Below are 23403 nucleotides of genomic sequence, written 5' to 3'. Positions count from 1 at the left end.
TGTCAACAATGTTTTTGACAGTGAAAACCAGAATGCTAAAGGAATCATCAACTACAGAAGTCAAACAAATCTAACGCCTGTATGCCACAACTCAAGAAAGGCTTCTTAAACTCTCCCAAAGTTCAGAGTGTAAGTCGAGCAGTACATCATAACTCAGCATCATGTGGAAGTCTTTGATCTCTCAGCTGCTGGAGAGTTCTCGAGGCTGACCCACGATGCCCCTGTGCTGTCAGCAGGCAAACGCCCATCGCGGCATCTGCGTTCAGCTGCTTTTATGAAACACGACGGACTTGGATGAAACAAACAAAGATGAATGTCCTCACGTGGCTCTGCTAACACAGCGCTCTCTGTCTTCACCTCAACTCCCTGTTGGTCCAGATTCCTGACCACACGCCAAGATCCACCTCTCACTGTGAAGAACGATGGAGAACCCGGAGGAACGGCTGAAGAAATCAGCTTCAGCATGAGACCAAACAAAAGACACATCCTTGTATCTCCTCAGTCCAGTTCGCCGTTCACAACACAAACAGCTAATGGACCTGCTGCCAGACATTTTATGCAACCCTTGAACAACATGTTGGATTTTCTCATCTGTTTAAATATTGAATATGTGATCGTAATTGAATATTGAACCATGCTTCTGACAATACCACAAATCTCATTTAGGTTTTATGGTGCAATCAAACAGATGCTTAATTTCAGGGTTGAAGTGGGACAGGAAAACAGCTCATCTGGCTTTCAAAGTGTTAGTTTAAGCAAAAAAGAAAATTCTGTCATCATTTACTCACCCTCACCCTCGCATATGACTATCTTTCTTTTGTGGAACATGAAAGAAGATGTTTAGTAAAATGTCTAAGCTGGTCTTTTCCATTAAATTAAAGTGAGACAGGGACTGTCAAGCTCCACAGCGGATCATAAAAGCATGACAAAAGCAGTATTTTGCTATATTCCAAGTCTTCTGAATAAACACGATAGCATAGTGTCAGAAATTTGTTATTATTCATTATTATAAAATTAGTAATTATTCATTATTTGTCATCAATAAAAACCACAAAAATCTTGCTGGACGATCATGGTTATCATTCTTTTAATTGCATGGTAAAGCAGTTCGGACATTCTTCTATATCTTTTTGTGTATAACATAAAAGTTGAATGACATTAGGGTGTGTAAATGATGACTAAATTGTCATTATTGAGTGTACTATCCCTTTAACAATCAAACAAATGGCTGTGATATTCTACAGTTTCTATCTTTATGGTAGATAATATCATAAATCATAAAAACAACAAATGATAGTCATGCTGTCATAGTTGTATATACCTTAATTCTTTGACTTTAAAAACTGTTTATTTGTTTGGGAAATAGAATTAATATGCTTCCAGATTAACTTTACAAAGTGCAATTATTGCCAAAATACTTTTAGTTTTTAAAGGTTATCATTATAAACACAAATAGTTTGTATGTATAAGTAGGCATAAATTAAATTAAATGTCATCTACAAACTGCTTCTCTGCTGCATTCTGTGCACACACACAAATAGAAGCAAACAATAAAGCAAACAATCTATTACAATGCAAACATCAGTGTATTCCTTATTAATGAAAGAAAATGTCAGAAAAATGTAATACAAACTATACCAAACCTAATATATAGCTTTAATTTTATATATTAGAAATACCTATATTTGTTTAGTATTTTATATACGTATATTTAGATTTGAGCCATAAGATTTCAAAACCTAAAATTAAAGATTCAAAATGTTTCTATTAGTTTAAAGAAATCTGTAAGACATGGATTATATTACAAATCATAATTACTGTTGTTGTTGTTATTAATATACTGATCTCGCTGCACTTAACTTAATTCTTCACAGCATTATTGTGAGTCAAAGCAATCTGTTCATCAAATTTTCATAAAAAATACAGTTGGCATAATTTCAAACGGAGAGTAAATAAGACATAAATCCAGGTTCTGATTATCAGTTTGTGTTCAGGACTGCGGGTTAAATCTGGGCTGGTGTTAATCCTGATGCTGCTCTTTGAACAGGTGAACTCAGCCTAAGACTTTCCCACGGTCCCCCGACAAATCCTCTGCTCTGAACCCTCGGTAGACCGCTGCCATCTGGCCCCTCTGTGCTCTCTCTGGGAGAGCAGGCGTCAGCTGCACGGCCAAATTCAGCGTTCCTCCACAACCCCCACAGAAAGACAAACAGCAAACCATCCGCATACACCCCCCATCCACCATCATGAAACAGATTCGCCTGCCTTTCCATAGTACACAACCAAATGCTTTATAAATAACATTATAGACAAAAAAATTTAAGATGAAAATGAGATCGCAAATCTTTCTTTCTTAATATTCAAATGACCCGCAATGAAATCAAATTACATAAATATGACCCCTTCACAACAAAAGACCCCCGACTTCACAATATAAACCTTGACCTTTGGCCTTTTCTATGACAATTCATCATCACAACATGAGGCAGACCCCCACCCCCTCCGGATCGACCCCAGACAGAAATCCTTCTTCAAATATCTTATTCTAAAATAAGATTCTGTTTCACGATCATGTGACAAAATCTCTTCCTCTCCTCTCCCACCCTCCCTTCGTTTCTCGCGTCTTCTAAGCAGCCATGTGCAGTAGTTTGATTACATTCGGAAAGAAAATGCGCCTGGCTGACGAAGAGAATGTCCCGAACCGGCCGCTCTTAAAATGCGTGACATTTCTTTGGTGGGAGCATGAGAACCGATTCTCCACAATAGCGAGGTCTCCATGCCCGGCCAGTAACCATGGAAGCAGATGCTGTCGCTCTCCCCTGCCCCTTACCTCCCAGCGGCCACGGGCTGCTCCACACTCAAAAGAGGGTCCGCCTCAATTTCTCTTCATCCCGACCGAACTTGTGTGCTCTTCAAAGGGAGCTATTCAGCAGGTCATTGGTCTAGACTTGTTTGCACGGTCCACAGAGCAGCCTTGATGTAACCCTTGCTCTCTGCCTGCCGTGGAACTGCAGACTGCGGGGAACGCTGGGGACGTGGATTTGAAAAGAAGCCCGTCCGATTTTGCCATTGTGCCTTTTCATTCATCGATCGAATGCATATCGAACCTTCTGTCGGTGCATGTGTGAAACAGTTCGCTTAGCCAGCTTTTTTTTTTCTTCTAGTCAGACTCGATTTCTTCTTCTTCATCTTTTTTTAATTTCATTTAATGATCACTCATTTTTTTACAGATTTAACATTCTCTTTTTCAGTGTATTCTAAATCATTTTTAATCGCATTTTTTTATTCATTTGCTAATACTATTTCTCCTCCTCTTTCATGTTAAAGTAAAGAGGCTATTAACAAAAATAATGCCAGTAAGAAAATAAAATTAGATAAGAGTGACAAAAAATAAAAATGCTAAAATAATACTTTTAAATAATCATAACTACCATGAGATTTCAAGAGACTAATTGAGTCAAGTAACATACATAACTAACTAATGCCAAAATTAATTAACACATTTTCATACTAAATATGAAAAGTCTGTATTTACGAAGGTAGTAGGTCTTAAATTACTTCTTTTTGTCAACTTTTCAGACAGACACACACACACACACACACACACACACACACACACAGAATAAATCTACATTAAAAAATAAATAAATACACAACCATTCAAATGTGTCTCAATTCAATATTAAATGTGAGAATATTAAACATCTTCATTAATATGAAAAACAAAGCGAAAATGCATGCAAAAGCTTAAAAATGATATACTGATTTACTACACTCACAAATTTGAGCATTGTTTTTTTTAAAGAACATATCTATATCTATAAAACATATCTTATTAAAAATATATATATTTTAGCATTTTTCAATTGATCATATATTATTCAATAACATTAAATAATCATTGATTCTTCAAAGAAATACTTAATGCCATCAAATCCTTTTTAAGCTTTCTAAAAGAAATACATTTTTTGAATAAATTTCTAGGTTGCATTTCACGTCAAAGAATTTTAAAAAGTGAGTGGTTAAATGCACTTTTAGTGATCCATGTGTCTCTCTGTTCTTATTCAAATGATTTAGACACACCGAGATGAAGAGACTCGCTGTCCGTCTGACGCAGAGACGTGGAGGACGGACAAAACCACAGCAGAAAGTGAACAAATTCAAAGGCAAAGCAAGAAAAGAGATCAGCCAAGTGAGAAGACAATGTCATTGTTGTCAGAACACAGAAAATCAATGGCATAAAAGCAGAAAGGAAAAATGAGATCTGCTACAGGAAGAGACACACTACGAATAAAGAGCAGGGCAATTTTACCGCAGACGGCAGAATAGCATTAAAAATGTGCTCTTCTACATAGAACCTGAAGCTTGATGTTTCTGAAATCTGATTTAAAAGCTAAATGAAAAGGTTTTGCCTTCAAGACATAATGTAGATGTTATTAATAAGCATTTATATTTTCGATATGCAGTAACTGTTATTATATTGTAATTATAATATGCATATTGTATATAGATACTGTTAACAGAATATGCTACAAAAATATACATTATTAAAAATATATATATTACAATTACAAATTTGCATTTCAGACAGCTGTAATTTTACTTCACAATTATATGAAACATTTGAGTATAATTTCTAATAATACCTGAACATATAGTATAACAATTAGACAATTAAACATAGTATAACAATATTCTAATGCATTATCTGCTAATGCGGATTATTATTTTTAAAGAGCAATTATAAATAGTGTTTACAATTATAATATAAAATGTAGCACATTTAAAGATTAAATCACTTATGAAAATTCATATTATGCAAGGAAATATATATTTCTTATATGCCATTTTATATTTCATGTTTATATTTTTGAGATAAAATACACTTGAATTATAAAAACAAATACAGCAAATAATGAGGAAACTCATTATTTAAAATGTCACTCATACAGGCATTTAAAACACAACACACATTTCTGAACAAGCCTATAGACCTAAACAGAATTTAAGGACAATCTTGTTATTATTACTAATTTTCATATACATATATGGACATCTATTTACTATATCGAAATATTAAATCATTCTCAGTATGGATGTAATGTTGCATACAGTGAAGGTCAAGCGTAAAATTCAAAAAGCGAGATGTAAAGCTGAGTTCTCCTGCTAGTTTGTGAGAAATAAATGGGGCGTTCAGGAAGACCACATGCAGAGATCCACCTGGGTGGGAAAGACAGCAGAAAACACACTCTGTCAGCCTGGAGATGGAGAGTTTAATCTCGTCCAGAGAGCCACTAAACCCACACGAGCACACACCGACACAACCATTCAGACCAGAAACACATTCGAGTTTAACTCTGCAAAAAGCCTATTTAAAAGTAATTGATTTGTGGAAAGATAGCTAGAAATTAAACCAAAGATATGACACAAAGTTGCACCAGAGAGGCTAAACCCATCAGCTTTTCAGACCAAAATAATCCCCAGTCCGAATTCTGATCTACATCTTTATATGGGCTGTCATTCATCCATCACGTCTGTGCCGTAACTGAATGACACCAGGACGAAACTGATTAAATGGTGCGGCGAGAGGAGAGACAGACTGTCAAAGTGAGACATTTTAAATGGCACCATAAAACTGCTCCAGACAATGAGAGTCTATAGTTTTATGTTCGTTCACAATTCGGATTGTTATCTGCCTGCTGAAATAACCAACCCTAACGAATAAGACCGGTCAAATTCAGTGTATGCACAAATATTAAGTCTAAGCCACAAAAAAAGGTATTTTTTTTATTGCTCAGAAAAAAAAACATAAATTAAATTAATAAAATTAATAAAATTAATTTAACACATGCTAACCATGGTATGCGGTCAAACCAGAACCTGCTATTAAATAACCTATTGTAGAATTTTCAAAAAATAAATAAACTATAAAACAATTATGAAGCACAAACAATAAACCAATAATTGATTCATATCAAAACTATTAATATTAAATGTATTTTTTTTACATTAAAATACATTTATTTTGCCAACATAAATTGCAATTAATATTTTTTTAACATAAATTGCAATGAATATTTATTCATTGCAATTTATGTTGGCAAAATAAATTTGATATTTTTGCATTTTAAAGTTAATTTAAATGTAAAAATCCATCTGAAAAAATGCATTCATCATAATTAAAGGATGCTTATGCTAAGCTAAGAACAACTGAATGTACCTTGTCTGTTTGGGCTGGAAAGGGGCAACACTGAGAGCCCCTCGGCATCTCCTTCTTTTTATAAAGCTCTTGTGTTTGACATTTGAGAAGCCCTCCTACCCACTACAGGTCAACCATACACTCACCTGCTTTCAGACATTGCTGCCGCAGACTCATTGTTCTTTAATGCATTGTAAAACGACCCTATTGTTAACTTAACGGCGCACAATATCTAATTAACAGATTTTCTACCCATTACTGCTGTCAAGTTGCAAGTTGCAAGTGTATTAACCATCAAGCATTTTCTAATGTAAAGATTTACTGCAAATGACACGCAAAAACACATATATTAGATCCCTCAATCATGGCAGGAAAGTGCAAGCAAATCAAAGCTGAGATAATAAAGTCCCCACAATCCTGATCTCAGATCAGCTTAACAAGAACAAAAGAGCGGCCCTATCATTACAGAACAAAGAGCTTTTAATTATGTGCAGAGCAGTAAATGCTCGTCTGCAGGACAGCGGGATGCTAATGCTCCTGGAGTGTCTAAAACAGCCACATTTTAAAGATGAAGTAATGCTCTAGCACAGGTCTCTCCCTGGAGAAACACACACACACACACAGAGATAAAATGTGTTCATGTTCATGACATCTGCTTTTCTGACTCATTTAATGTTTTTTTTTTTAAACCCAACAATCACAGTGACGCAACCCAGATATCCTCTGCCAAAAGATACATATGATGTCACTGACATATTTAAAGGGAAATTCCAGTGATTTCACTTCACCGTCTATCAGAGCGTCTCAGAATACAGGTCAGACATTTCTCTCTAGCCAAAAAATAAAGATAAAAATAAGTCCTGACATACCGAATAATGTCTGGTTTGGCCCTTGGCAAATCCAACGAGAAGCAATAAGCAGTCTGAGCATCGCTGAGAAAAGACATGCTTAAAAACAAATCCACAAATACGTACATTACAAATGCTCCTTAATAGTTTTTCAAGCCAAATGTGTTCATTAGTTGAAATTTAGTGCAAAAATAACGGATAATAAATTACTGATAACAAAAAGATTAGAACAAAAATATATTTAAAAAATATTAGTATTGTTGTTTTGCTGAAAATTATGTTAAATGAAAATACAACACAATATGGGTCTAAAAAAATCTAAATGTAGAAAATATATACAAATTAATTTTCTAATAATCAATAATGATAATTTTGCTTAAATATGGAAAATATAAAAAGAAATGTAGACGATTTTCAAAATGTAAGAAATGCACAAATGCTTCTAAAGCTGTGGAGGAGACAACTGATTTTAACAGACAAAAAACAGCTAAGAGAGATAATGAGAACCATTAGAAGGGAAAAACCAAAGCAAGACAATAAAAAGAGTAACTGTGTGTGTTTGTATGGGAGGACTTTGGGTTAACACATAATCTGGAAATGTAATGTGACGTGGCAGACCAGAGCCGATGAGAGGACATTTCTACCAGGACAAATGCCGCAGGGAACATTACATATTCTGAAACACTTTTTTGTGCCAAAGGTAGAAACAGAAGAAACTGCCAAAGAAATTACATTTGTTTCTTTTATACCGGATGTGTTTGGAATAGTATAAATAAATAGGATGTTATAAAAATAAAATATAATGACTCAACAGTCAATTTATTTATTGTCATTAACTATTCATTTATTTTAAATATTTTATAAAAAATAAAAATAAAAATAGAAATACAATCTAATGTTTGTTTTATAAATGATACATTTTAATACAATAATGAATACTTATACAATTATACTTATTTATAAATGTATTTCTTCAAATAATTGAATAATTTCTCAAACAAAATTGACATGTAAAAATGAATTATTTTATAAAATTATTTATTAATTCAATCAATAATTCATAATATAAATCCTGCTGTCTCTTAGCATAAGGGGACAATTTAAAAAAGAAGCATCCGATTGATTAAGACCACAAGAGTGACGGCAGAACCATCAACAAACAACATGATCAGATCGCAGGAAACGTAAATAAAGAAACAAACAAAATATGAAAAGAGAAGAATTGTGGTCTGTCTTTGACAATGCTTAGCTGTACGTGTGTGTGAGGGTGAGAAGAAGAGAATGTGTGTGTGTGTGTGTCGGGAATCTGAACGGGTCAGGGTGGTTGGTGTCTCCGGGCAGTGGAGAGGTCAGGACAAACACAAGCTGCTATTCATGGACAAATCAAGTTGATGTGAGAATCTGCCCCCCTCTCTCAGCCCTCATTACCATCTGAATGCTTCATAACATCAGCGCCTGAAAGTGCAAGTTCCTGTCAGAGTGGAAGTCAACAGAGGGACTGAGAGTGGAAAAAAAAATCCTCTTTCCTTGTGTCTCTTCATATAGAATAGACCCCCTGAACCCCCTCTCTTAAACAACACCTCCGCCATATGTAAGCCTGCCGCACACGGGACAACCCCAATGTCAAGCGGAGCAGCATGGTGACACAAACACACATGCACACGTGTGCACATATGAGCACACGCATGCGCAAACACAAACACACACGATTAATATTCCACCCAGGCTGTACCATCACAGATCTGGGGTCATCCAAGTTATACAAAACACACTTCATTTCCTTTGACGCCATTCATAGAGATAAAAAAGAAAAGAAAAACAGCCTGTGCTCTATAATGTAGACCCAGAGAGAGGAGGCCATCCAGAGCAGGACGGGAACAGAACGGAGCAGGATAATGAGGAAAAAATAGGTGGTACTGAAAAACTGGATCCTTCCACAGAGACGACAAGCTGCCCGAATGCCGTTACATAGAGGATTTTCACCTTACACACACACACACACACACACACAGAGAGCTTGTACAGCAGAATTCAAACACCAGCGCAAGAGAGTTTAAGTATGTAAAATGCCTACAAATACTTAGTTTTATTCAAATATGCAAAAAAACATTTAGAAACTATAATTAGTTTTATATAAAAACAGTAGAATTTTATTATATCTCCTCATTTATATGTGTAGCTATTTTATCTGTTTTGCTTTGATTTAGTTTTTTTTGATTTTCTGACATAAGCCACATCATTTTAAGAAGGATAGCAATTATAAAACGAAGTTCTATTCTGTAAATCTGAGACATTCTTTTATTGATGTGTTCATATACATAAATACTTCAGTATCTGTCATATAGTTATATTAGGATAAGCCTCAACATTTACTGCTGTATATTTATTCAATCTTTAGTGACCAAAAATTCTCTTTGATGGCATTTAAAAAAAAAAAAATTATTCCCTCTAGAAAAATTCACCCACACAAAGGACATTATTATTCTAGACAGTGAGAAGAAAAATGTACTAAGCTAACCATTAAATAAAGAAAGAGTGAATTAAGGTGAACTGAGCAATTTGATAAAATTGACTGTCAAAAGTGTCCAGATTCGTCTAATGTGTGTGTGTGTGTGTGTGTATGTGTGTGTGTGTGAAGTAAGGAATAACTGATTTTGTCACATTATTAAATAATGTAATAGTCATCCCATTCAATTTTTTTGCATAGCTGCTGAATTTGTCATATTCAATTAGATCTTGCAAGTTATTTTAATAAATATAATATAAATTAAAAGTAATTTGACCATATTTGCACAACCAGTTTCTTGGTCTTTTTCTGGTCTTTTTATTTAAAATGAACAGATCGGAGAGAAAAAATGAAGAGATATATAACTTTAACAAATCTGGAACTGCTTCACTAGCATGCAGTTTAATAAAAAAAAAAAAAAAAGCAAAAATCACCTTTGCAACTGACATCAACCAATCAGAATTAAGAATTTACCAATCCTGTGACATAGACCTAATGACCACTTTCTCTTTCAGAACTTTAAGCAGGTAACACATAGCTGTGCAATAAATCTGTTTAGAATATTTATGATGATTTCATTTGAATTAAAATCCTGAAGCAGACCAGATGAATCAACATGAGATACAATCAAGAATTCCGTAACACAAAGCATGTCTAACTGAATTATAGTAAAGGATCCCAAGGGCAGCTCTGTGGTCTAGGGAACATTAATAACATTTGTGGATTGAACCAAAGATGCAGTTCCAAAAGAAAAAAAAATTCCTGATATTGTGTTTCTCCCCACATTGAGTCTTCTGCTGACTTTGTGGTGGAATAGGTCCGACATTGCACACAAACACAAAATAACAACATAACATCAGCTCTCAGTCATTCCAAAGATACACTCCAACCTCTCCCAGACTTATGCAACTGAAACGGCAGACAGAGCCAATATGGACCTGATCTCAAATATACCCTGACCACCATTAAGGTCTGATCTTATTACAGCGTGGTCTGGGGATTTCAACCAATGCGTCCCACCCCCCTCTGTCCCCCCGACACCAGGGCACAGAGTTCACCGCGCTCGGCTGCTGGCAGACGGCTCCGGTTCAGACTTCTGAATCCCTCAGCTGTGTTGCGCTCGCCCTCTGCTCCGGCGGACCCCTCGAGAGCTTTCTGTCTCATGAGCGCATGCATATGTTTGCCTCTCCGGCGGGCCGTAAGTGAAACCAATCACAGAGGCTGTAAACAGAGACCCAAGCCCACTCCCTAAAGACCAGTCCTGGCCCAGATCAGGTTCCCACTCACAGAGAAAAAGCCTTAATGTATCGTCCTAGTGGAGGGTTTTTAATCAACAATCAAATTTTGTTTACCTTTGGTAAAGCCAGAAAAGGATTTAAAGAGAAAATGTTCAACTGGAACATTCACCAGCTCTACAAATTTTACATGCAATTTAAAATGAATGAAAGGATATTAGGGCTGCACAGTGAATCAAATTAATACTACATATGGACTCATTTAAAGTTTATGTCTATTACATAAAAATATTTGACTTTGCATCAGCTGAGTAATGCAAATAATCACAGTCTTGCAATGTAGATGGTTTTACCTCCAATAACTAGAACATGGCAATTATAATAATAATAAAAAAGTATGTTCTATCAATCAATTCTATTAATGTAAATAACAATCATGATGAAAATAACATATTTTTATCAGAATTGCACAGCCCTAAATGGCATGAATAACTTGTGATATATTCATGTAATAAAATGTCATAATATAATAGCATACATAGTAATACATAATAATATATAGTACATATAGCAATATATAATATATACTATATAATAAAATATAGGCATAGATGGGTAAACTTCAATTTCAAAACTAGAAAAATAATAAAAGAAATCCGTTTTTTAAATCAACATAATAACCGTGATTAAAAGAACATAATGTTTTAAAAATTGTGCAGCCCTAAATAACATGAATAACTTGAAATTAATATAATATAATATAATATAATATAATATAATATAATATAATATAATATAATATAATATAATATAATATAATATAATATAATCTTAAAATTATGTCAGTACAATCAATTCAGTTGTGCCTTTTTGTAAAACACCTGTACTTTTTTATATTTAAAAAAAAAAAAAAAAAAAAAAAAAACTAAACTATAATCTCCGAGCTCCTGCTATTGCGACCTCAAGTGAGGGTGAAAAGAAATCAGAACGGGATACAGAAGGAGGCTGGTTAGCAGAGCGACAGCCTCATTTTCAACCTCCGTCTATTCATTCCCTGCATTTCAATTATTTTAGATGTGTAATCCTTTCATTCTCAATAGCAAATGTAATCGTCCCCTTGGCCACCGCACCAGACCGGTCAATATAAACCTAGACGACTCATTACTTCACAGGCTGCTGTCTACAGATGCTGGAGACTTCATGAGCATAATAGGAACACAAGCCCCTGCCGCTATTGAGTTTCCACTTCCCAGATCTCCCTTTATTCCCTCTAAACCTGCCTCTCAAGGGCGCTTTTGTCCATCGCATACACACACACTCTGTCAATGCATTCCCCTGCGTCTGCCCCAAAACAGGAGGATCCCTTTGTAATTTCAGGACTTGTATTCTCAAAAACTCTCAAATAAAAATATACTTGACATTTAAAGAATGTTAATTGTTCTCATTCCACAACTTGAAGTAGGTTTTGTAGTTAGAAAAGGAAAAAGAAAAGAAATGAAAGGTTATATAGCCTAAGAACTAAATACACACTGTAGTTGTACAAAAATAGAAATACGACAGCTTTGTCATTTTATGAAAACATGAGTCCGATTTCACCAGAAAATCTAAAGAATAATAAATCAAAGTTTGCATCATGACATTAATGTCTATTAAGAAACTTTTCTGCTTTCCAATTACTGTATTGCTTCCAGGCATTATACTACATAATTTTGTTTGCAATTCCCATTATTTTTGTGACTCTTATTATAGTAATTATGCATTTTATATAGTGGATCTTTTTTTTTTTTTTTTTTAATTACTAAATATATTTTTAAATACAAAATAAGCAGTACAACAAAAACTACCATTTTCTCTAAATATTTAACAATTCAAATATGGCAGTATTGTTTTCACATTATAGTAATGAGTTTTTTTCCCTTTGGTTTATAAAAAATAAAAATAAAGATTCTACTTAAATATATACGATAATTTATTTTAAACAAATTTTACCGTATGTGGTGAAATATGACCCAAACATGTTCTTGACCAGTTTCTTGAGTGTTCAACCCTAAAGTGTTGATGACAGGTCAAGACAAACTAATGATCTTCTAATGCGTGCAAACAAAAGGAGAGTTTAACCCCTCGCTGAGCTGCCCAGGACAGCCTTTGTCTCACACTAAATATGTGTGTTTGCCTTTTGTGTCTGAAATACTCCCCTCTCTTCAGACAGCAGTCAAAAGCCCTTGATGAAGAGTAGCTCTCAATACAGTCCCACCCCGTCCCTTTAGGACATCAGAAAGCCAAGAATGAAAGACTGCTGGACATTTAACAAGTAAACAAGGACAAAACAAGGACTCTGAGTAGCTGTAAAAGCAAGGAGATGCATTTCACCCTAGAGCCCTGTCACCGTGCACCTGCTTGTTAGTAGGAAATGATGTCACATGAACTGTAATGAACATTAACCAAACAACATATTTCTTTTGTTCTTTAATATGCACTCTGAAATATCAGTAAAAGGTTCAAGTCACAACCATCACACCTGCTAAGTTTGTCAAAATAGTTTGCAGAATATGAGTAATCAGACAAGATGTGATTGCTTCTCTGATTTATTATATTACCTTATGGATATTTTAAAACCTGCATAAAAAAAAAAAAAAAACCTCCATGAAAAAAATAAAATAAAATAAAATATTTTTATTGTTAAAGCTTTCCTTATATATAGCATACTAAAGTCAAATGTTGTCTTTCAATATAGTGAAATAAGTTAAATGTCAAAAACAAATTAAAATTAAAAACAACAACAACAACAGGTGTTTTGAAGGATTATTATGAAAAAAAATCAGTCCAATTTATCTTAGTTTTTTTTAGTTTTACAATCATCATAAATCTGCCAGGAATAGGTATAAACCCTTATAAAAAAAAAAAAAAAAAAAAAAAAAAAAAAAAAACATTTTTCTAGAAGATTGAGTTAAATGAAATGAAACTTTCAGGCCGTCTGCTGGGGATTTCAGAGCTTTTTTTGGTCCTCTTTCAGAGCGATCTGGCCCATTCAATGGTTCTGAATGAGAAACGGTTCAGAGCAAACACACACGGTCTCCAGTTCAGACATGACATCATCTCTTTTATGGCTCTCCAGGACACAAATTGTGTGTGTGTGTGTGTGTGTGTGTGTATGAGAGAGAGAGAAAGCTTCTTAGTGCCTTTTTCGATAACAAACCATTGTGTGTGTGTGTGTGTGTCTGAGTATGTGTTTCCTTCTATAAATCACACTAAACCAGGGATAGGAAACCTTTACACTGGCAACCGTAGTCAAACAAATAATTTGTGGAATGTCGGAATCCGGCTAAACTAAAGAACTAAAGCCCAAGGGAATGAAAGAAAAATTTATGCTTTAAACAAAATGTCCATAATACTCGAAATCTTAAATTAAAACGAAAAAAAATATATATATATTTTAAATAATTACTTATTTTTAATTTTAGCAAAACCAATAAATGCTGGATATTATATATATTAAAAAAGTCTTAATATTTAAAACAGTTCATAATGGATTTTATATATAAAAAATATAATAAATAGATAGGCCTACATAAAATAGTTGTGATAGAATCAAAGCTAGAGAAGCTGCCTAAAATTATTTTCATTTAATTAAGATAAAATTATTACTCATTAAAGAGGGATAATAATCCAAATGCCAGCTAAAAAAAAAGTGATCATATAATATGAAAATAATAATAAGTAGAGAGAAGGTAAAGTTAATCTGGAGATAGGTGTTTCTGTTCACAAGTTGGCAAAAACGTTTTTCAACTGCACAATCCTGAACCTTCCAGTTATGATCTTTATAGCTTCTGCAGAAACCTAATATCTAGAAAAACATGTTTCAGGCCCGGATCCTTACCACACAGCACCTGAAAACTCACAGCTCATAAAGCTCTGTGGCAAACCGCAGTTTTCACTCTCCTCCCGGCAAATGACAGTGTGACAAATTTACAGCCTGTGAGGCAGTTAAACACATTCGGCACTCGGCATCTACCTGTCAACCGAGAGCGAGTACGCATCAACCTTTTAGCCCGTTAAAACCGCAGCAGAATGACGAGAACAAACACACACACACGCACGCACGCACACACACACACACACACATGTATGGACAAAAGCTAGAAATTTCCTAAAACAAGAGCTAAACAAATAGACGGTTTCTACAGCCTAATTCAAGATATTACAAATCTTGCAGGAGCACTGATTAATAAGAGAGACAGGGACAGAACCCAACATAAGTATAAGCAGTTCAAGTTGATGGGACAAAATTAAATTGCTCAAGTAATGACTGTTTTGAAAAATATACAATGCACTATTATTTTTCTTTTCAGTTTTTCAGATCACAGGCAATTATGTCAACTCAGAAGTTGACAAAACAAAACAGTAAAGGCACTATACAGTATATGTCTATATCTATATCAAATACCAGTATCATCCTGCCATAGTTAGCCTATAGAGATATAGATATAAAAGACACAAACTGAGAGGAAAACTAAGATTTCCCAGGGTATGGTATGCCATATTCCATCTAAAGTTTCTTTAACAACAATTATACCTAAAATATAATTAAAAAAGAATGTGGTAACTATAGTTGAAAATGTAGTAATTTAGTAAGTAGACATTTTATGTGCAAATATAGAATGAGAGAGAAAGCCTAAAGAAACACCAACCTATAAAATATGTATATATGTATGTATATTCTTCGGTTTAGTTACTGTACAGATCCAGTACAGGGTTTCAGAAGTGTTTCTTTCTCAGATGACTGATGGGTTCGCCCAATAGAAACATGTTTTCCTCAAAATGAACCTCAAATAAGATGAAACACTGGTCTAAATCGAGGACTGCACACTCAAAAATCCTTGGTTATTAGATGATGAGATCAGAGACAAGATCTTTGTGATTTGAACAGCCTGGCCATCAACTTGATATGCCCTGAAGAAACTTTAATATAGAACAGCAAAGAGCCAAAAATAAACCATCTGCCACAAAGACTTCAGAAGCCCTCATTAAGAAGGTGTGCAGATCTGCTTCTTCAGAGGATAGTGACCTACATACCTAAAATAGAGAACTAGATTCAGCGGTGGCCTCTCGCTCACTTTCTCTCTCTCTCTCTCTCTCTCTCTCTCTTTTTCATTACTCTGTTGACAACTAAACTGCAATATCCCACATTACACAAAAAATGGTCTGGAAACCATAAGTTAAGCTAAAACTACTCGACTTCTACACCTTTATGTCCTCTACCTTTTTTTTCTTTTTGTGCATTCCCTCTTTTTCATGCCTCTGGCTGTGCTTTGAAACAGCACTCTTGAAGAGAAAGCCGTGCGATAATGCCAGTCCAAACATCTCATTCCTGTGACACAAGGTCATCTGAGGCGGCAACAGAAAAAGGTGAAGCAAGGCTTTTCCTAAAGAAAAGGACATTTTACAAGACTCAGGCTCTGGAAGAACGGGTCAAGTGCAGCAGCATCAGACAGACAGGTTGTCTAAAAAAACTAATCGTGAGAATAAAAGCAAACACCAGACTGATAAGAGCCAAACAGAATTAAAAAAAATATATCGTTAAAAATGACTGCATCAACAAGCCAAATACACTGAAAAATGCCTCAAATAATTTAGCAGACATTCGTTATTTCAATTATATACTGTATATTACAACAAAACCAGTTCTGATCTATTGTGAAAATTCTTTAATAAATTAACAATCTCGTTACTACACTTAGATTCTTTTTTTTTTTTGTTGGAAATAGTAAAACAATTTAACATTTTGAGCTAAATATTGCATATTAATTCATCCTCTTAAATGAAGTCGTAGATTTTAATGGTAAACAAAAGTGCCTTAATATAGGATTAGATACACTATATATTTTAATAAATTACATTGAATTTAATTAAAATTAAAGCTACTCCCTTAAAAAGTATTCTGGCAAAACAAAAAAAGAATGAATAAGTTCAGATATTTCCTTAAATACTGTGTGAAAGCAACATTGATTCAAAACCCGGCAGCCATGAGTGTTTAACAGGGCGAGCAAGTCTCTCCTTCAAACAGTTTACGCAAAGTTTCTCACTCTCCACTCTCTGTCGTGTCCCATAACTTCCAAAAGCGATGGCAAGAGGATTTAGAAACATTCATAAACAGTCTTTATCAGATCGTAGTCCGTATTTGATTTGTACATACACCAGTGTTGCACCAGTGCCTCTGGCCGTGACCCTTTAGCCCAGCTGCAATTCAAAAGCACAAAGCTCCCCTTATTTCACGAAACCTGCAGCTCAACGCGAGTGATAAAACTGCTTGAGTTGTTTCTCACAGGAAACCGAGTTCTTGACAGTTTAGAGAGGCAGAGAGAAGCCAAACAAAATAACACACGCAGGACTGTACGATCCTTTGTGTCCATGCAACTTTAGCAAAAAAACAAAAAAGAGTACTCACGGAGAACACGAGAGTCTGGCCTTGTGAGGGAAAGAATCCTACTTGCTCTGGTCCATTTTGTGTTGCGTCACCGCCGTAAAAATTCCCCTCCTAGCTGTGGAGGCTGGTGAACCAACCCGAGGGCCCCCGGGAAAACAGCCCCGGCACTGGCTGCCTCTCAGGCTGAGAAACCGGCTTCTGTGTGGGGAGCAGCTGTTCCCCTCCACCTCCTCCTCCTCCTCCCAACCGCAGCACTTCTGTACAACCACACAAAAGCGGACAGAACGCGGCTGCCTCCTCCCAGCAATCACACAAGCGCAGACGAGCGGGGCAGAAAGGCTGAGGCTGGTGGTCAGAGAGGCAGGTATTTAGTTTGCACCGTTTTCTAGTTTGTGGAGTCGCTGTTTTTTCGAGAGTGGGAGGGGACAAGCCGAAAGCTTCTGGGCGAGGAAACGGCACATAATCCCTAACGGCAGAAACTTCCTACTCGATGTTAATAAGCAGGACATCCCCCGTCTGACGGAGCAGGAATGCGAGGCCCACTTTCAAAGAGGCCCAGTTACAAACAGGGCACAAAGTCACTTCAGCGTGACCCGGGGGTCAGACATGGCAAGTGCATGTAAGAGAGCCTGTGTGTGTGTGAGTGTGTGTGTGTGTGTGTGTGTGTGTGTGTGTGTGTGTGTGTGTGTGTGTGTGTGTAAGTAGGCGTAACTACTAAACAGACATGTGTCTAGAGAAAGTATGACACTGCTAACAAGAGAAAAGAGACAATCATCTGAGATTTTTAACTATTGATTAGTATATTAATATCAACATTTGTATGTTTATATGAATTTGATTTACTCTTCTTTGATAACGTCTAAAAATTACCCTATTTACTTTATTCATAATTTTGGTTGTGAAAGTTTGTCATTATAATCCTTTGCAAAACAACCTGCTCCATCTCTGAATCTTTCTATATCAGCTGACACCATCAAGCCCTCTTATTTTTAAACTCCGCCCCTCCAAACACCTGTCAGAATAGCATACCATACTACTCCTACAGCTGCTTACGATTGCAGTTTGTAAATGTTCTTCATGCACAGTATAGTATGTATAGTATGTATCCCACAATGCAATGCCTTTAGGAACACCTTTCATTTCCAATGTGACGGATGCAGACTGTTTTGATTTTAAACTCCTTTTTTACATTATTTTATTAATAGACTGTCAAAAGGTCGGCATTTTTTTCACCAAACTAGATAAAAAATGCTAATATATATATATATATATATATATATATATATATATATATATATATATATATATATATATATATATATATATATATATATATATATATTTTGCAAAGAGGATCTTAATTTCACTTGCCGAACTATACATGCAATTTAGAATTTTGCATTTGGCAGAAACTTTTATCCAAATGGACTTATATTCCATTTAAGGTATACATTTCAAAAGTGTATGCATTCCCTGCATACTGAACCCATTACCCTGCACCATCTTCTACTGTCTGGGCTACAGGAACACTCTATTGCATTTTGATGAGGTCATATGATTACATTGTATCATACCACTGTTTGAAATGGTTATACAGAAATTATGCTTACTGTTTCATTAACTATTTAAAAAAAAAAAAATTAGGCTGCATGTAGTATTCAATATGCCAGCATTCAACTCTGAATACAGCCGCAGAGATTTTCTAAAAAACAATCAAGATTCCAATGGATAAAAGTTCTGCCCTACACTTTTTCCCTTTAATTTTGAAATACAACAAATTAAGAAATAAGATGTGCTGGCTTTTTAAGTTAACTATGTACATTTTTGTCACCTTCTCCAGAAGCTCTTAAACTCCAGATATCAGCTGCAGCACTGGTCGGGTCACATGAGGAGAGGCGAGCAGAGAATGTGGAGAATTCAAATCATGTTTAAAGAGGCATTGGGTCACTTGACTCACATCACCATTTCAAGTGTCTGCAGCGAAAAAAAAATTGTTAACAGCAGTTTAATACGTTTATAACAAATAATTCTAAGTGGCTTTCGAAATCATTTTAAACATTTGTAGTAACTTAAAAGAGTGATGGAAGGGATTTTTAACACTAAACATCCTAATATAAATATTTTGATTGACTTTAAACCTTTACCTATAAATGGTCATGTTAGAGACAATTACATTTCCTTATGAAGGCAGAACAGTCTGAGTCAATGCAGTTCAAACAAGTTGAAATGTGATAGATAAAGCAACATTTAAGTCAAGATTTATTTACAAACTAGGACATTTAGTAGGGGTCAACCAATCTAAAGTGGACAATGCTCTACATCCAGAGAGCAGTGTGTCTGATATATAACTTATTTTACACAATATTTACTTTAGGTCGTACCTAGAGTAGTATTTAAAGAAAATGCATATTATTCACTCAGAAGATGAAAGATCTGGAACTGACTCAAGGGATAACTACAACTTCTGTTAAGCTTCCAAACAGGCATGGATATCAATGATGCCAATACTCTCAAAATGGACAAATATATCTCAAAGAGTGTCTCTAAATTCTCCAGTGCCATTTGGGGAAGAATCGATTGCCATCTATGCATTTGTAAAAGAGAGGGATCCAGAGAAAGAAAGAGAGACTGACGGCACGTCAGAGGTAAGTGAAACTCTGGAACCCGTCCAGGGTTGAAATGACCGAAGAGCTATTCATCCATCTCATGGCATACTTCCTGTAATCAGAGAATTATGGTGATTGAAAGTGATTGGTCGGGGTCAGCACTAATGCACAGTAAAACCAAATGCAGAGCTGGGAAACATGGGGACCGATCAAAAGGCCCCAACCGTGCAATCCCATAAGCAGGACAAAGATAGTGAAGAGAGAGATGGCCTTCCATCAGAGATGCCGTTCCGACTCCTGAGGCAGAATCACTCATTTGGAGAGCCAATCAGCCTTAGAAAAGCTTTACGATGAGCCTAATTCATTATTGCATGATGTCACAAGACTGCTCACCTGTGATTGGTCGCAGAAAAGTCCCATTTGTCGAAACATGGCCACTGGGGGGACGCGATTGGCTGTCGGCTCCTGGTAACAGTGCAGTCCGTGTGGAGACAGAGCTCAGCTTGTCTCTTATTTGTCGACTGATGGGAATCTTTTTCAGCCAGCTGGGTTTCCATGGAAGAGGGACCTTGAGAGGGTCCCGAAACCACCCAGAGCCCCCCTAACTCTCTCAACCTGACTGCCCCCATCCTGACCCGTCTCGCTATAACCACGCACCCCGCTGAGCATCAGTGTTTGAGGTAAAATCATGGTTTCTGACACCCAGACAGCCGCTCGGAGAGCTTTTATTATTTAATTTTTTCCTGGAGGTGGCATGATTCTCTTCTCAAGCTTTCGTACACTAAAAGAGGCGACCGTTGATCGATATTCAGTTCAGGAAGGGGAATCTCCAGTGAATAGCTTTGAACAGAATGTCCTCTCTTGCCGGGTTCTCAGAGAACAGCCTCTGGCTGCCTCAAGGGGCTGAGGATATTTTAGGAACTGGTAACGCTCTGTATCCACTCGGTCCTGAATTTAGATGGACAAGATCATCCCGGACAGTCTGAAATAAAATAATACTGTAAAAGCACATGTAGAGTAAATCAAACACAGTGTGCTGTGCCAAATGGCCAATCACAAGGGACTCAGTGCAGCAAAAAAGACAATAGAGCAGCCATATTTGTTCAGTTCTTTTTTTAACTGCTGATTCAGAGTCAGATCATTCAGCGAATCTTAAGAATTCTACCTAAACAGTATTTTACAGCAAGAGAACAAAATAAGACAATTGGGGGTTGTGTTGCACCTATGGCACTTCTCAAAAAACAGCAATGCGGAGAAAGATCGAGAGTTGATCCACTTTTACAGCCTTGTTGAGTTCACACTAACGCTTTTGCAAACTCAAACTTTCCAACTTAAAGATTTGTCAGAATCTTAGTAGTGGTGACGGAATTGTGTTAACTTGTTTAAGTTTGTTTATTTGCCTAGCTTTTGGCAATTACATGTATGATGCAAAATATACAAAAGTTGTGATGATTATACATTAAAGAAACAAATAGTTTAAGTATCATTTATTTTCTTTGTCACAGTGCTTATTTTCTATAATAATCCAAAAGCCAGTGGAAAAATCTAATTTTAGGGGACCAGGGTGATGCAAACTTCCAGTTTGGTTCACAAACCTACTTCATCCCTGCAGCACTCTATTATTTTGTCATTTACTCATTTATGCTGTTCCAAACCCATATACTGTTATTATCTTCTTTGGAAAAATGCAGCTCTACAACAAGAGATGATATTGACCAGCTCAAAAAAGTACAGAAAACACCACCAAATATCATAAAATAACTCTTGTGACATCTCTGTGATGAACAAAAGAAAATGGTAAATTAAGTGAAATATGCATCAGGTTGGTCATCCATGAGATCAAACAACACTGATTTGAGAGATGCAACGTGGAGGAAGATTTTCATTGAAGAATTACTTTGGTGTCAGTCTGTTCAATTTACAAAGCTATTACATGACTTCAGAAAACTATAGACAGACATAAACATAAAAAAGACAACATACATGTCAGTTATAGTTGTTAAAGTTATTCAAGCTAATGGTAATTTCTATTCAAATACAAAAGAACAACCATGTCACTCGGTAAAATGATGACAAATGGCCTCACGTTATTAAAAGAAGCAGTGATTTAAACAGGCCCCTGCATTTTGTGATGTATTTGCTAATGTCTCTGTGGACCTCCAGCAGATGCAGAGGGCAGCTGAGCCTTCGATTTTTGACTCGCACGGCCAACTGCGACCCCCGGGCCCGACGTGTTAGGTGTCACGGGTGTCTAGACAGTCAGACAATGAAATATCACCATGGAAACGGCAGGATGTTATCAGCAGAGTGTGACAGTCAACAGTTGGGACAAGTCATGTTAAAACTAATAATAATAGTAAAAAAAGCCCCGAAGGCATCAGAAAGCAATGATTCATTGAAGTGAAAAAGAAAGACGAGAGGACAAAAACTCAATTACGAGGTAAGCAACAGTTCCGGTTGTCTGGACATGGTTAGATAATGAGACATAAGCAGAAAAATCCCTTCACAGATTAAGATGGTCCCAGTAAAGCAGCTCTGCAAGAAATTCATATTGAGGAATAATCCTAGGCTGAATGCACATATTCAGGATTGGGAAGGAACAAATAACAGAAGAATAAACTACTGAACCAATTTTGGTCCACGACCATTATGAATACGGGAAGAATAGTGATGCTCGGGATTAATATATTCCTAAAAAGGCAATAAGCTAAAATTTAAAATGGGGGGGGGGGGGGGGCTGGGGGGGGGGGTACATCAATTTATACATTTAGCATGGCTGCCACCCAGAAAAAGAGGAAAATAAATAATAATATATATATATAAAAAGTTATATTAATATAAGTTATAAGTTTTATATAAATATGTGTAAAATCAAAGTAAAATAATATTCTGTTCCCAGTACGAAAAGAAAAATTATAAAATATTTTAGTACATTTGGACCCAAACTAACCAGCTTCTTCTGAGTGTCATAATTTTCTCCTGATTCTTTAAGTGTCATAATCAGGATTCAAACTTGAGAGGATATAATATTATTTGTGATGTATATTCATCTTGTCAATGTCTCTTTAAATGTTATGATTGTCTCCAGTGTTTCAGTTATCAGTTGGTACGTTTAGTTTGAGCTGAAGTAAACAAACTACACAGATCACTCATTACCTTCATGTACATGTCAGGGGAGGACTGTCTCTCATTTAGCCTAAATATTATCTAGAAGAGATAAAAGAGCGTTTTTGTTGCAACAAAGTAACAAACGTCGTTGAAATACGAAAATGTAAGACTGACATGAATTCAGAGGCGTCAAATCTGCTGACGATCACAGTTTCGCGCCAAATTGACGTCACGCGGAACGTCTCCTGCATTCCGTATTACCTTATTCCATATGATTCACACAATATCATTATCACGAAATTATATGATCACTATTACTTCGCCTAAATCAGAATTCATGTTTTATTTTTATATTGCTATCAATGATAGTTTTTACCTGAATAAAATATAAAGCATGGTAAAATAAAAGACTACTAATACTAATAAGAAATAAATGCAACTTGATCTTAACAACACACATTTGGTCTTACCTTAACG

At 35.7% G+C, this 23403-nt stretch overlaps 1 long non-coding RNA gene across 1 annotated transcript in view; it reads right to left on the bottom strand.

Moving 5' to 3' along the window:
* Window positions 1-17657, bottom strand: part of LOC128020979 (uncharacterized) — a 46548-nt gene extending 28891 nt beyond the window's left edge. Inside the window, exon 1 of the long non-coding RNA XR_008185451.1 lies at window positions 17234-17657. This is a non-coding gene — a long non-coding RNA (uncharacterized LOC128020979). The remainder of the gene's footprint in view (window positions 1-17233) is intronic.
* Between the last annotated feature and the right edge of the window lie 5746 nt (window positions 17658-23403).

Source organism: Carassius gibelio, chromosome A10 (assembly GCF_023724105.1).
Source record: "Carassius gibelio isolate Cgi1373 ecotype wild population from Czech Republic chromosome A10, carGib1.2-hapl.c, whole genome shotgun sequence".
Classification (NCBI taxonomy): Eukaryota; Metazoa; Chordata; class Actinopteri; order Cypriniformes; family Cyprinidae; genus Carassius; species Carassius gibelio.
The sequence above is the reverse complement of the archived record's forward strand: the minus strand, read 5'-3'. Positions and strand labels throughout refer to the sequence as shown.